This window comes from Neolamprologus multifasciatus, chromosome 23 (assembly GCF_963576455.1).
Source record: "Neolamprologus multifasciatus chromosome 23, fNeoMul1.2, whole genome shotgun sequence".
NCBI classification, from domain to species: domain Eukaryota; kingdom Metazoa; phylum Chordata; class Actinopteri; order Cichliformes; family Cichlidae; genus Neolamprologus; species Neolamprologus multifasciatus.
The window spans coordinates 2,494,184-2,506,423 of record NC_140460.1 but is presented as its reverse complement, the minus strand read 5'-3'; the positions used below and the strand labels follow the sequence as shown (position 1 = coordinate 2,506,423).

Below are 12,240 nucleotides of genomic sequence, written 5' to 3'. Positions count from 1 at the left end.
TAACGTTCACTTTTTTTGCAGTCACCTCGTGTGTCTCCAACATTAGTGCTATTTGTGGAGTCGGTGAGAAAGTATTGTTGAAATTCATCATCTGTACATGATTCTTTTTCATATAATACATGTGATGGGCAAAGTCATAAAATAATGCTTTATTTTTTTTTAGATCTGTTTCCGATCTGTGGAAGCAACATGTTGCTGATGAGGTAACTTTAACTTTCAACTAATGATGCATGGTTGAGTATCACAGTACAATTTCAAAAGAGGTGGGACACTGTGTATAATGTAAATTAAAACAGAATGCAACGATTGGCAAATCTTACCGACCTATATTTATCCACAATAGCACATAGAAAACAAATCTAATATTCAAACTGAAAAATTAATGTATACCATGTTCAGAAAAAAGATTCTTCTACTACAAAGCCATGCTGTTGTAATGGCTGCAATATACACTTTAGCATTGACTTGCTCAAATATCTTCAGCAAGAAAATATCATTCTAATGGAAGTTTTATGTTCCTCTAAACCTAAACCTGTACACAACTTTCAGTATTAAAAAGTGTCTTTCCAGATATTCAAGCTGCCAATGCCATGGCACTGAAACGTGCAGGCTTTTGAAATGAGCACTAATAACAAGCCAGATGGTTCCTTTTTCTTAGTCCGAAGTCAAAGGAACTTGCAAAGAAAAGCGTCTGGACTTCTTTAAGTTGCTTGAAGACGTTTCACCTCTCATCAGAGAAGCTTCTTCAGTTCTAAGGTCAAATGGTGGGGAGTCCCAGATTTAGACCTAGTGGAAGTATCCCCCTGCAGAGGGACAAAAGGACCCCTATGTTTTGCCATGCGCTTGTGAAGTGGCTTCAGCCACTTCACAAGCGCATGGCCAAAACATAGAGCCACCTCCACAGGACAAGACTCAGCAGTCCATCTGCATCTTAAGGATAAGGACACTCTTTCAAGGATGCCAATGTTCACATTTTGGACAGAGAGGACAGATGGTTGAAAGAGGAGTGAAAGAAGCCATCTATGTCCACTGTGAGCGACCATCTTTGAACAGAGGCGGTGGTTTACGACACAACTGTCTGCCATCTATAATCCAGTTTTGAGTTCACTCCCAGACGCCTTAATGCCCACTCACACCTGGGCCATCTGACCTCAGGAATTCGCATGATAAGGTGGGGCCAGGTTTCACAATGAGCTCACCCGAAACCCTGGCTGATTGGGACCCACACCCAGTTAGAGGATCATCAGGGGGTCCTTTTGTCCCTCTGTGGGGGGAAACTCCCACTAGGTTTAAATCTGGGACTCCCCACCATTTGACTTTAGAACTGAAGAAGCTTCTCGGATGAGAGGTGAAACGTCTTCAAGCAACTTAAAGGAGCTTGGAAAGAAAAGCGTCTGGACTTTTTGACTACGATGACCTGGATGACTGAACCTTCACAGACATATTTAGTCCGAAGGATGCCGCATCCATGTTTTTCAAAACTAATTTCAAATTTTGATATTTCTGGCCACAAAACAGTCTTTTACTTTGTGTCAGTCCATTCTAAAGAGGTTTGGCCTAAAGAAGGTGGTGGTGGTCTTTATGGATTATGTTCACATATGAATTCCCGTTTGCATGAGCTTTAGAGCTTTGAGCTGTATTTCAATAGCGACAGCTCATTTGGAAGAATTGAACATGATTTACTGAGATACAGAGTTCAGCTACTGGTTTGGCGATTGACCCATCATAGCAGAATCTTAGAGGTGATAGGAATTAGAAGTAGAGTATGGTAGTGGTGAAGATGAAGCTGGAGGCTTGCATGGAGCTCTGAGTGGACAGGCTAGAAGATGAGTGAACTAGAACAACGCTGTCGACACGGAGTTTGGCAGTGTGGAAAGAAAAAGTTATATAACAAAGATTAGCAGCCAAACATCCAGGACAGCAGGCAGATGAGTGATCTTATAGAGACAACACATAAGATTCATTTGTGGATAGCATGGCGAACTGTGTTCGCAGACAGTGATATCTGGAAATGTTGCTGAGCCAAAGCAATGATTTCCATGACAAAATCATCCCTGTTTTTAATGCACTGCTGCCCAAAGTTTACAAACACAAACTTTTGGCCTTGTCCATGCACAGAGATTTCACCAGTCTCTGAATCATTTAATGATAATGTACTGTAGATAATGAGATAGTTAAGTCTTTTTGTTTGTCAATTTTACATTGACAAACATTACTTTGAAATTGTTTTCTGTAATATGTAGATGCACTTTTCTTTACTTCTGAGAAACTCTGCCTCTCTGAAATACTTTATTTTTCCATCAGAGTCATGATACTGACCTAATTAGCTGCATCAGTTTCATCCAGCTCTTTATTTCTCTTTTTTCATATATCTTTTGGCTTTTGTTGACCCCTTACACATTTTTTAGGTCTGTTTTTGCTGTCATCAAAAACAAAATAAGGTAATGTTTTTCATGAAAAAATGAAAAACATTCAAAAAGGTGCAGGAGGCATTGTAGCAGTCAGGTGCAAGTGAAACTTAATATGCTGAATGAGAAATGTACAGTGGGGCAAAAAAGTATTTAGTCAGCCACCGATTGTGCAAGTTCCCCCACTTAAAATGATGACAGAGGTCAGTAATTTGCACCAGAGGTACACTTCAACTGTGAGAGACAGAATGTGAAAAAAAAATCCATGAATTCACATGGTAGGATTTGTAAAGAATTTATTCGTAAATCAGGGTGGAAAATAAGTATTTGGTCACCTCAAACAAGGAAAATCCCTGGCTCTCACAGACCTGTAACGTCTTCTGTAAGAAGCTTTTCTGTCCCCCACTCGTTACCTGTATGAATGGCACCTGTTTGACCTCATCATCTGTATAAAAGACACCTGTCCACAGCCTCAACCAGTCAGACTCCAAACTCCGCCATGGCCAAGACCAAAGAGCTTTCGAAGGACACCAGGAAAAGAATTGTAGACCTGCACCAGACTGGGAAGAGTGAATCTACAATAGGCAAGCAGCTTGGTGTGAAAAAATCAACTGTGGGAGCAATCATCAGAAAATGGAAGACATACAAGACCACTGATAATCTCCCTCGATCTGGGGCTCCACGCAAGATCTCATCCCGTGGGGTCAAAATGATCATGAGAACGGTGAGCAAAGATCCCAGAACCACACGGGGGGACCTGGTGAATGACCTGCAGAGAGCTGGGACCAAAGTAACAAAGGTCACCATCAGTAACACACTACAACGGCAGGGAATCAAATCCTGCAGTGCCAGACGTGTTCCGCTGCTGAAGCCAGTGCATGTCCAGGCCCGTCTGAAGTTTGCCAGAGAGCACATGGATGATACAGCAGAGGATTGGGAGAATGTCATGTGGTCAGATGAAACCAAAGTAGAACTTTTTGGTATAAACTCAACTCGTCGTGTTTGGAGGAAGAAGAATACTGAGTTGCATCCCAAGAACACCATACCTACTGTGAAGCATGGGGGTGGAAACATCATGCTATGGGGCTGTTTTTCTGCCAAGGGGACAGGACGACTGATCCGTGTTAAGGACAGAATGAATGGGGCCAAGTATGTGAGATTTTGAGCCAAAACCTCCTTCCATCAGTGAGAACTTTGAAGATGAAACGAGGCTGGGTCTTCCAACATGACAATGATCCAAAACACACCGCCCGGGCAACAAAGGAGTGGCTCCGTAAGAAGCATTTGAAAGTCCTGGAGTGGCCTAGCCAGTCTCCAGACCTCAACCCCATAGAAAATCTGTGGCGGGAGTTGAAAGTCCGTGTTGCTCGGCGACAGCCCCAAAACATCACTGCTCTTGAGAAGATCTGCATGGAGGAATGGGCCAAAATACCAGCTACTGTGTGTGCAAACCTGGTAAAGACCTATAGTAAACGTTTGACCTCTGTTATTGCCAACAAAGGTTATGTTACAAAGTATTGAGTTGTATTTTTGTTATTGACCAAATACTTATTTTCCACCCTGATTTACGAATAAATTCTTTACAAATCCTACCATGTGAATTCATGGATTTTTTTTTTTCACATTCTGTCTCTCACAGTTGAAGTGTACCTCTGGTGCAAATTACTGACCTCTGTCATCATTTCAAGTGGGGGAACTTGCACAATCGGTGGCTGACTAAATACTTTTTTGCCCCACTGTAGTTGAGTAATGAAGTGGTTCTAATACGCCACCTCCCGACCCTTTGGCGTGTGTGATTGCTTTGGGAGATTATTTGGGGAATGCAAACACAGCACGCAGCCCAGATCTTGTCTGAGGTCATAATGTTTGGTCTGAATAACAAAGCAAGCATTCAGATAACGTTAAATTGTAACATGTGGAAGATACAGTGAGAAAAGTATCCCTGTTTGATGAAGTTGACGAAAGTCATGTTGAAATTAATATTCATGTGACTGAGCTAATGTTAAATCCTGGTCAAGTAAAATGGCATAAACTGAGTTAAACATGAAGGGAAGTATTTCCATGTGTGATTTAATATCCATATAGAAAAGAAGAAAATGTAATAAAGTGATTTTTAATGAAGTAACCTTTACCTCATAGATACCTCAGAGATAAAAGTGGGTGAAAAGTCAGAGAGAAAGGTTCAAGGTCAACAACACTGAGTGAATGTACGCAGAGGAAGAGGGGACAAGAGAGTGGGGGATGCAAATGGGAAAATTAGTATAGAAGTTATCGTTTTTATTGTTTACTCGGTTTTCCTGGGTCTTTTCACGTGCGTTATGAACAGTGTTGGGGAGTAACTGAATACATGTACCGCCTTTACGTATTTAAAATACAAAATATGAGTAACTGTATTCCGTTACAGTTACCGTTTAAAAAGGTGGTATTTAGAATACAGTTACTTTGTTGAAATAAATGGATTACACGGCGGTACTTCCCTGTTTCATATTGTGGCGGGTCAGGACTGTTTGGGTTTTGTTTGACAGCTACGTTCTGTTGTTCCAGGCGGCAGCGTTACGGTTGCCAGGGTTACAGGGTGACGCTCTCTCTCTGCGTGTTTCCTGGGTGAGAGAGGCCTTTTTAGTCTGGGAGATGATTGAATGTTGGGGTGGGTACAGTTTCCTCTGCGGTGGGGTGGGGTGGGCTGCCCCGGGTCCTGTGGGGCTTGGCGGTGCTGCTGCCGTAGGCCCCGGTCTGGATGGGCCTGGGCTCCCTTGCCTTGGTGGATACCAGAGGACGGAGGTGCATATTGGGGTCAGCGGGGGAGCTGGCCCTAGGGAGGGACACCCTCCCCTCCCTTCTTTTCCTCCCCATCCCCGGCTGCCTCCCTCTTCCCGCTCCACCACACCCACCCACACAGGTAGGGCTTTGGGGTGCGGGTGTGTCACCAGGGTGCAGGGGAGACATTCCCCCCCCTCTGTCCTCTTCTGGCCACCTGTGCCTCAATTTTATCTCACAACTTAGACATCCACATTACTTACACTCTCATAACACATATATGTTATAGATAATATAACATATATATATGTATAGATATATATATATATATATATATATATATATATATATATATATATATATATATATATATATATAGGGCCTTGAGGGTGGGCACGTTAACGGCGTCCAGTAGACGGTCTGTGTATTCAAACCTACCTCTGGCGCCGGTGCCCACCTCTCAATTTTAAATCCATGTAGACATTGAGGGTTCTCGGGAGGGGCCGTGCTAACACCTGCTGCTCTCTGGCAGCAGCACCATGCTCTCCCTTGTTTTAAATACACTTTAGAGCAACACGCAGCAACACTACACTTGAGCGGGAGGAGGGAGGTATGGGGTCTTAACACACCCCCGTTCTCTGCTAGCCATCGGGGCGGGGGGGCTGGGAAGAGATGCTGGCTGTCCGATTGGCCTCCCTGCTGCTGCGGAGCCTGGGGCGGTCTGCTTGCCTCCACCCCGGAGGGAAGGGTAACATCTCTTGGGTCTGGGTGCCGTTTCCATCTCTGGGGGTGAGGATACCTGGACCCGGGGTATAGAGTATGTTTGGGGAGTGTGATTGTGTGTACATGTCCATTTACGTTTATTCCTACGTTGGGTGAGTGCTGAGTGTTTGTATATGTGTGCATGAGGGTGGGAATGCATGTCTGTGTCTGTGTGTGCCTGTTTGTCTGTGTCTATATGTCAGGTCGGGTCTTAGACTCCACCTCTCTGGGAACTCCAAGGCCCCCAAAGTGTGGAGGCCTATCTCCCCTCACCACACTCCCTGCCGGTGACTGATGCCCTCAGGGGTCGGTGCATTGTTGGTTCTTGGTGTCCGGGGCTGGGCGCTCAGGTCATGTGCCAGCTCACTCCCGGTGGCTACTTGGCGGGGCCTGGCGCCTGCTGCTCGGTCAGGCCTCTTCCGGGGCGCGGGGGGCCCTCGGGCCTCCGGCCTCTGTGCCTGCGGCTCGGTTCACTCTGGCACAGCTGGCTGCCGGCGGAGCCGGCGGGCACGCCAGTGCAGCCCCCTCTAGCTTCTGCCCGGTGGCTACTGGGTGACCCCTCGTCTGGGGATCCTCAGCCCTTCCCATGAAGGTGGCACGGATGCCCCTCCGGTGGTCCTCCTTGGGCTCTTGCACTCTGGGGCCTCTGGATGTCTGGGGCCTGGATCTCCTCCATGCCTGCTTCATGCCCTGGGGGACAGGGCTATGGCTCTCTACATCCTCTAGCAGACCATTACATGGGGAAACCATTTGAATACAAGCGCGCCGATCCACACAGGTGTGCACATGGGTGTTCACTGTTCGTAGACTTAAATCACACCTTTCTTGGCTGCTACTTCAAAGCACATTGTGCGCTGTCTGTCCTGCGTGCTGCACAACAACATTCAATATTTAGTATTTACTGCTGTTTACACTTAGCTAGATTAATGCGATGGTGTTGTGTATAGTATGTTGCACTGTTTTGTTTTTTTTGCTTGTTTTCTATTCTTTTTCTCTCAACAGGTGATCCCGGAGATATTTTTTCTTCCCCCCTTTCTCACTGTCCCTCTCCCCTTCTGTTTTTCTTTTCCTTCCTCTTTCTTTCTCCCTTTCCTATCCCTCACTCATGTCTGTCCCGTCTGTAACAACTGAAAATAAAATAAATAATAAAAACAAGGTCGATCAAATGGACCAATACGGCAATGCCATGATGATCCATTTGGCAAAATAAATCCATTGGGTATCCTTGTTGGTCTTCAGACAACAATTCTGACGGCTAAAGAACCAAATGGGACAGGCGGGGGAAAAAAAAAAAAAAAAAAAAGAGAGAGGCCTTTTTGTTGTTGTTGTTGTGCTAAGCTAACAGGCAGAATGCTACAGGTATAGCTCTAAAGAATGTAGCATCATGGGCAGTGTAGTCCGTGCTGCAGGGAATGGACTGCCATACACGTTATGTGTCTGTGAGCGAGGGAGGGAGAAAAAGGAAAAGTACGAGCTGTCATCGAGCAAAAACGGGAGCTGGAAGCATGTAAATATAATAATAACCACTGCAGCCAAGAAGAGAGCCTGACGAGCCCAGTTGTAAGTAAGCTATTAAGACTCGACTGTACACCGTGTTCGTGTTTTCCTCCAAAAACAATAAGTTCTGTTGGAGCAGCCTTTACACGCCTCTCTCTGTCTCTGGCTAACAAAGTTGACCCAGACAACAAAGTAAAGCTAGTTTTCAGCTACAAGCCCGACACGGAACCATGTAGTTGTAAACAGCATGATAATATATTAAGTAATCCAAAGTATTCAGAATATGTTACTCTCATCGAGTAACGGAATACGTTACAGAATACATTTTGGGGCATGTAATCTGTAGTGGAATACATTTTAAAAGTAACCTTCTCAACACTGCCTCCGTCTGAGGGCCCAAGAGAGAGTGACTCAGGAGGCATGGGTCACCCTGTGTAATGTCTGCAGGTGGGAGAAGATATCTGCACATCAGTGGAGAAAATCCCTCATTAGATGGCCAAAAGAGCAGAAGAGTTCATGTGGAAATTGTGGCAGGTCTATGACACACCGGGCCATGTAGCCAGTGAGTCGAGACAGAGAGCCACTGGCAGACAGCAGCAGATCTGCATTCCTACCTGCCAAATTAGGCAAGACTGGAAGGTCACAAACTCTGTAGTTTATGGAGCCCAGTGAAAATGATAAGAACAATAAAAATAAAAAAAGACTAGAAGCTGCGTCACAAAAACCAATCCAAGCTGGCAGAGAAGTAGGGACCAATGGCCAAGAATAACAGACCCACCACCCAGAGGGAAGCGTGATTATTCTGCAGCCTGAGGGTCACAGAAAAGTAAATATTTGGGAACGTGTGTGTGTGTGTGTGTGTGTGTGTGTGTGTGTTATTTGTACCGAGGGGGTATGCAAACATGGCACACAGCCCAGAGCTTGTCTTGGTCAACTTGACAGAGAATGTCAGATTTTAACGTGTGATTTAAAAAAAAACAAAAACACTTATATTGTGTATATTGTGATTGGCATAGTTATAAATAAAAAGTAAGAAAAGCAGTCCTATGTGAATAAGTTGATGAAAATCGCGTTGAAATTAATATTCATATGTCATTGAGCTATTAATAAATCCTAGTGAAGAAAAATAGCATAAACTGAACGTGTACAGAAGTATATTCATATTGTGATTTAATATTCATATGTGATAGAATTTTTGATAAATCATGTTAAAGTGCAACATAGAAAAGTAGAGAATGCAATGAAGTGATGTTAATGAAGTAACCTCTGCTCTAGTTAAAAGTGGGTGAAAAGTAAAGACAGAATCATAAGGTATGCAGTAGGTATGGATATGAGATACCTATTGTGAACAGAAAATTTACAAGGTGGTAGAAAAAATGACTGTTGGTGGACAACATATATAGAAAACCATCTAAGGTTTTAAGGTAAACCAGCATTTAAGGAGTGGGTGGATACAAAATCAAACCAAAAAGTTATTTTTATTTATGGGGATTTCAACACAGATGTGATAATGTCAAATGTTCCAGAAAAACATTAATAGACTTCATCTTAACTAATGAATCAGAAAACAAAATTGCCTTCTAATTAGTGACATCAGTGATCATTGTGCGTTTTTTCCAGTATATGACAACAATCATAGTAACGACAAACAGGAAAAATTAAAATAAAACCGGTGAGAACAGAGGAATCCATGAATGCATTTAAAAGTGACCTACTTGAGGGGAAATTTGGAGGTAGTGTATAAGGAAAGTGATATTGATAAAGCTTATGAGACCTCTATCTAGATCTCTATATCTATCTCTATCTAGATCTCTATATCTATCTCTATCTAGATCTCTATATCTATCTCTATCTATAAATATAGAGATCTAGATATAGAGAGCTCTATCTCTCTATGTATATGTGTATGCGTATATATTTGTTTGTTTTGTATGTCTGAATTATAAAAGGTTATCCCATTCCCATTGCCTCCAACCTCAAGAAGGACTGGGCAGTTCCCCTCAGCCATCGGTTCCATCCAAGCCCTACAATTTCTCAGTTTAAATATTTCAAAATTTCTAAATCACTGCATTTTGTTTTTGTTTACATTTTACAGTCTCCCAAATGTTTTGGAATCGCAGTTGTATAAAGAAAATTTCCTGTTTTTTCTTTAGGACTATATTCAAGAGACAATAGCACATTGGAGGAGCTGCAATATCGATGTGCTGTTGTCCCCCATGATAGGGCCAGCCAGCAGGTTACTGCACGGAGACAAAGTTCCAAGTATGGTATACTGAGTATTTAAAAAAAAAAAAAAAAAAAAAAAAAGCATTATTGTCAATCTAGCTCTCTCTTCTTCTTCTTTTTCTTCTTTTTTTTTTCTTTCATATTGTAAGTTTGTGGATGTATGAAATGCTCCTAGGTGGCAGCATAGTTCCTGGGATTTGAGATCACATAAAAATTATCTCATAAAAAATTAGGATTGCTGCCCTTCTCTAGTGCTAACACGCATGATTAAAAAAGGCAGAGAGTGAAGAAAAACAATATCTCCAGACATTAGTCAATTAGGAAAGTCACCTGTAGATTAGAACATTTGGACAAATAATAATATAAAGGCACTGTTACACTAAATAAATCACATGTTAATTAAAGAGCAACAGAATTTTGAAGGGCTAAAGAAAAGTGAATCTGTCTTAAAATATTTCATCATAACTAATCTACTTGTATTTTCTGTTATTTCAGCTGCTGTCAGTTGCACGATGCTCTACAATCTCTTAAAATTTCCTGCGGGTGTAGTCCCTGTTTCCACAGTGACTGCGAAGGATGAGGAGGAACTAAAGCACTATAAGGGCTGTTATCAGGACAGTTATGACAAGTCCCTGAAAGAGGTAACACATACCAGTGAGGGGAGACAGATTGAACACATTTACTGTGAGACCAGTTTTTTGTGCAGTTTTAAAATTTCTAAACAAATGAATACAACTTTAAACTACACGCAGGAAGATTTCAGGTGTGGTGGTGCGTAGGCCCATCTATCCTACTTGGAACCAAAAGCTAAACCAGATCAGACGATTGAGACATTTTTTCTTGTGGTTCTGTAATTTATTGACTCTCAGTTATAAGTGAACTTTATTAAATGTTCCACAATTTGTTAGTCAGCTCGAGCAGAAGACTGCGGACCAGCTGCCAAGCGTTAAGTGACAGGAGTGTGTTTTTGTGTTCAGGCAGTGACGGTGGAGGGTCTACCTGTGGCGATTCAGTGTGTTGCTCTGCCGTGGCAGGATGAGCTCTGCCTGCGCTTCATGAAGGAAGTGGAACAACTGGTCAAAGAAAGCAAGAAGTAAAGCTGCTTTCTTTGTCAGTCTCACAGGAGAGGCTGCAGACTTCAGAGGCAACGTGTTAGCTTGAGTAGATCCTATAAAAGAGAGCTGAATCTTTCATAAATAGCAGAGCATTCTCTTTTTTACAAATATAATCTGGCAATTTTTGTGCCTTGACTATTTGGTAAAGTTTGAATAAATTTTAACAGTTAAAATTCAGGTTAAAGTCAAGGCAGTTTTATTTCTTTATGCCAAAATCACATGTAAAGGTTCTTCACAGGGAATGAACAAATAAATACATACAGCCATTAATAAATGGAACAGTACATTTTAAAAAAATTGAAATCACTAAGATATTAAAACCGACATAATTTATATGTATAGGAGTGTTTGTGTGCCTTCTTATTCAGTCACAATGACAGAGATATTCATGATACAATATCTGGGTTACAGAAAGCTGGAGGACGCAATGAAGTAGGTTAAAAATCAGCATCTGCTGTCAGTCAGGATAAACGTATTGATACTATTTTTATGAGAAAACTTTAGGGGACCATTCGTCCTCGTCATACTCGAGAGGTCAAAGTAGATTCTGCTGCCCGATATTTACCCTGTAATATATGCTTCAGCACAGTAAGGTGTATTAAACCCGCTAAATAATGCTCTTTTGTTTTCTTTAGACTTCTAAGTCCACTAATTGTCTGTTGACAGCTCCCTTCTGACATGTAACCGTCTCCTGGCAGCTCTCACTCAATTACTTTGAAACTAAAAACTGCTATTCTTAGGTGAGCTCTACTGATTATCAACTCCTTCCCTATGAAAAGTTACTGCGTGTGCCGTTAATGCGCAGTGATTTACAATAGACATACATTTTGTTTAACATGCCATTCACCAGATGATTTCTATTTTGGAGTTTTTCTTTTAATCATAACAAGTAAGTGCTAAAATGTTTAAGTTTGGTCATGACTAGTTCAATTTTCCTTGCAAATTTCATGAATGGAAGTAGTAGACCAACATGGTTGGTCAAAGCTTTAAAATTAACATTTTGTAAATAATGTGTAATTGGCACATGGAGCCATCTGGTAAATGGTAAACGGACTGGTTCTTATATAGCACTCTTCTACTGTAAGCACCCAAAGTGCTTTATTTAACATGTGTGGAGATTAGAGAAATATTTTGCTATGGTTCATAATCATCATCATTACCATTGCATTAATAATAGTTTATAGTATTGATATTGTATTCAGATGTTTAAACATATTGGTACCCAATTAGCCTTTATTACAGGTGCAGTTATAACCACGTTAAACTATTGAGTTAAATCTATAATCTTAAATGCTTTTGAATGCTTTTCATAATCTTAAATGTTTATATGGAGATTATATTGCATTATAAAAGAAGGGCCTAACTCCGAGTACACTCTGTGCCAAAGTAGACAGGAAGCGAAAGTTACTTTGAGGAGCTGTTTGAATGATGCTATTTGAATAACCAGGTTATTCATTATTGTCTTTTATACTTTT

General features: G+C 41.8%; 1 long non-coding RNA gene across 1 annotated transcript; it reads left to right on the top strand.

The window, feature by feature from the left end:
- The first annotated feature begins 109 nt into the window (after window positions 1–109).
- On the top strand, window positions 110–10,556 carry LOC146490683 (uncharacterized). The gene is made up of 3 exons (XR_014872217.1): window positions 110–203; window positions 9,578–9,686; window positions 10,146–10,556. It is a non-coding gene; the product is annotated as an uncharacterized LOC146490683 (long non-coding RNA).
- Window positions 10,557–12,240: the final 1,684 nt, after the last annotated feature.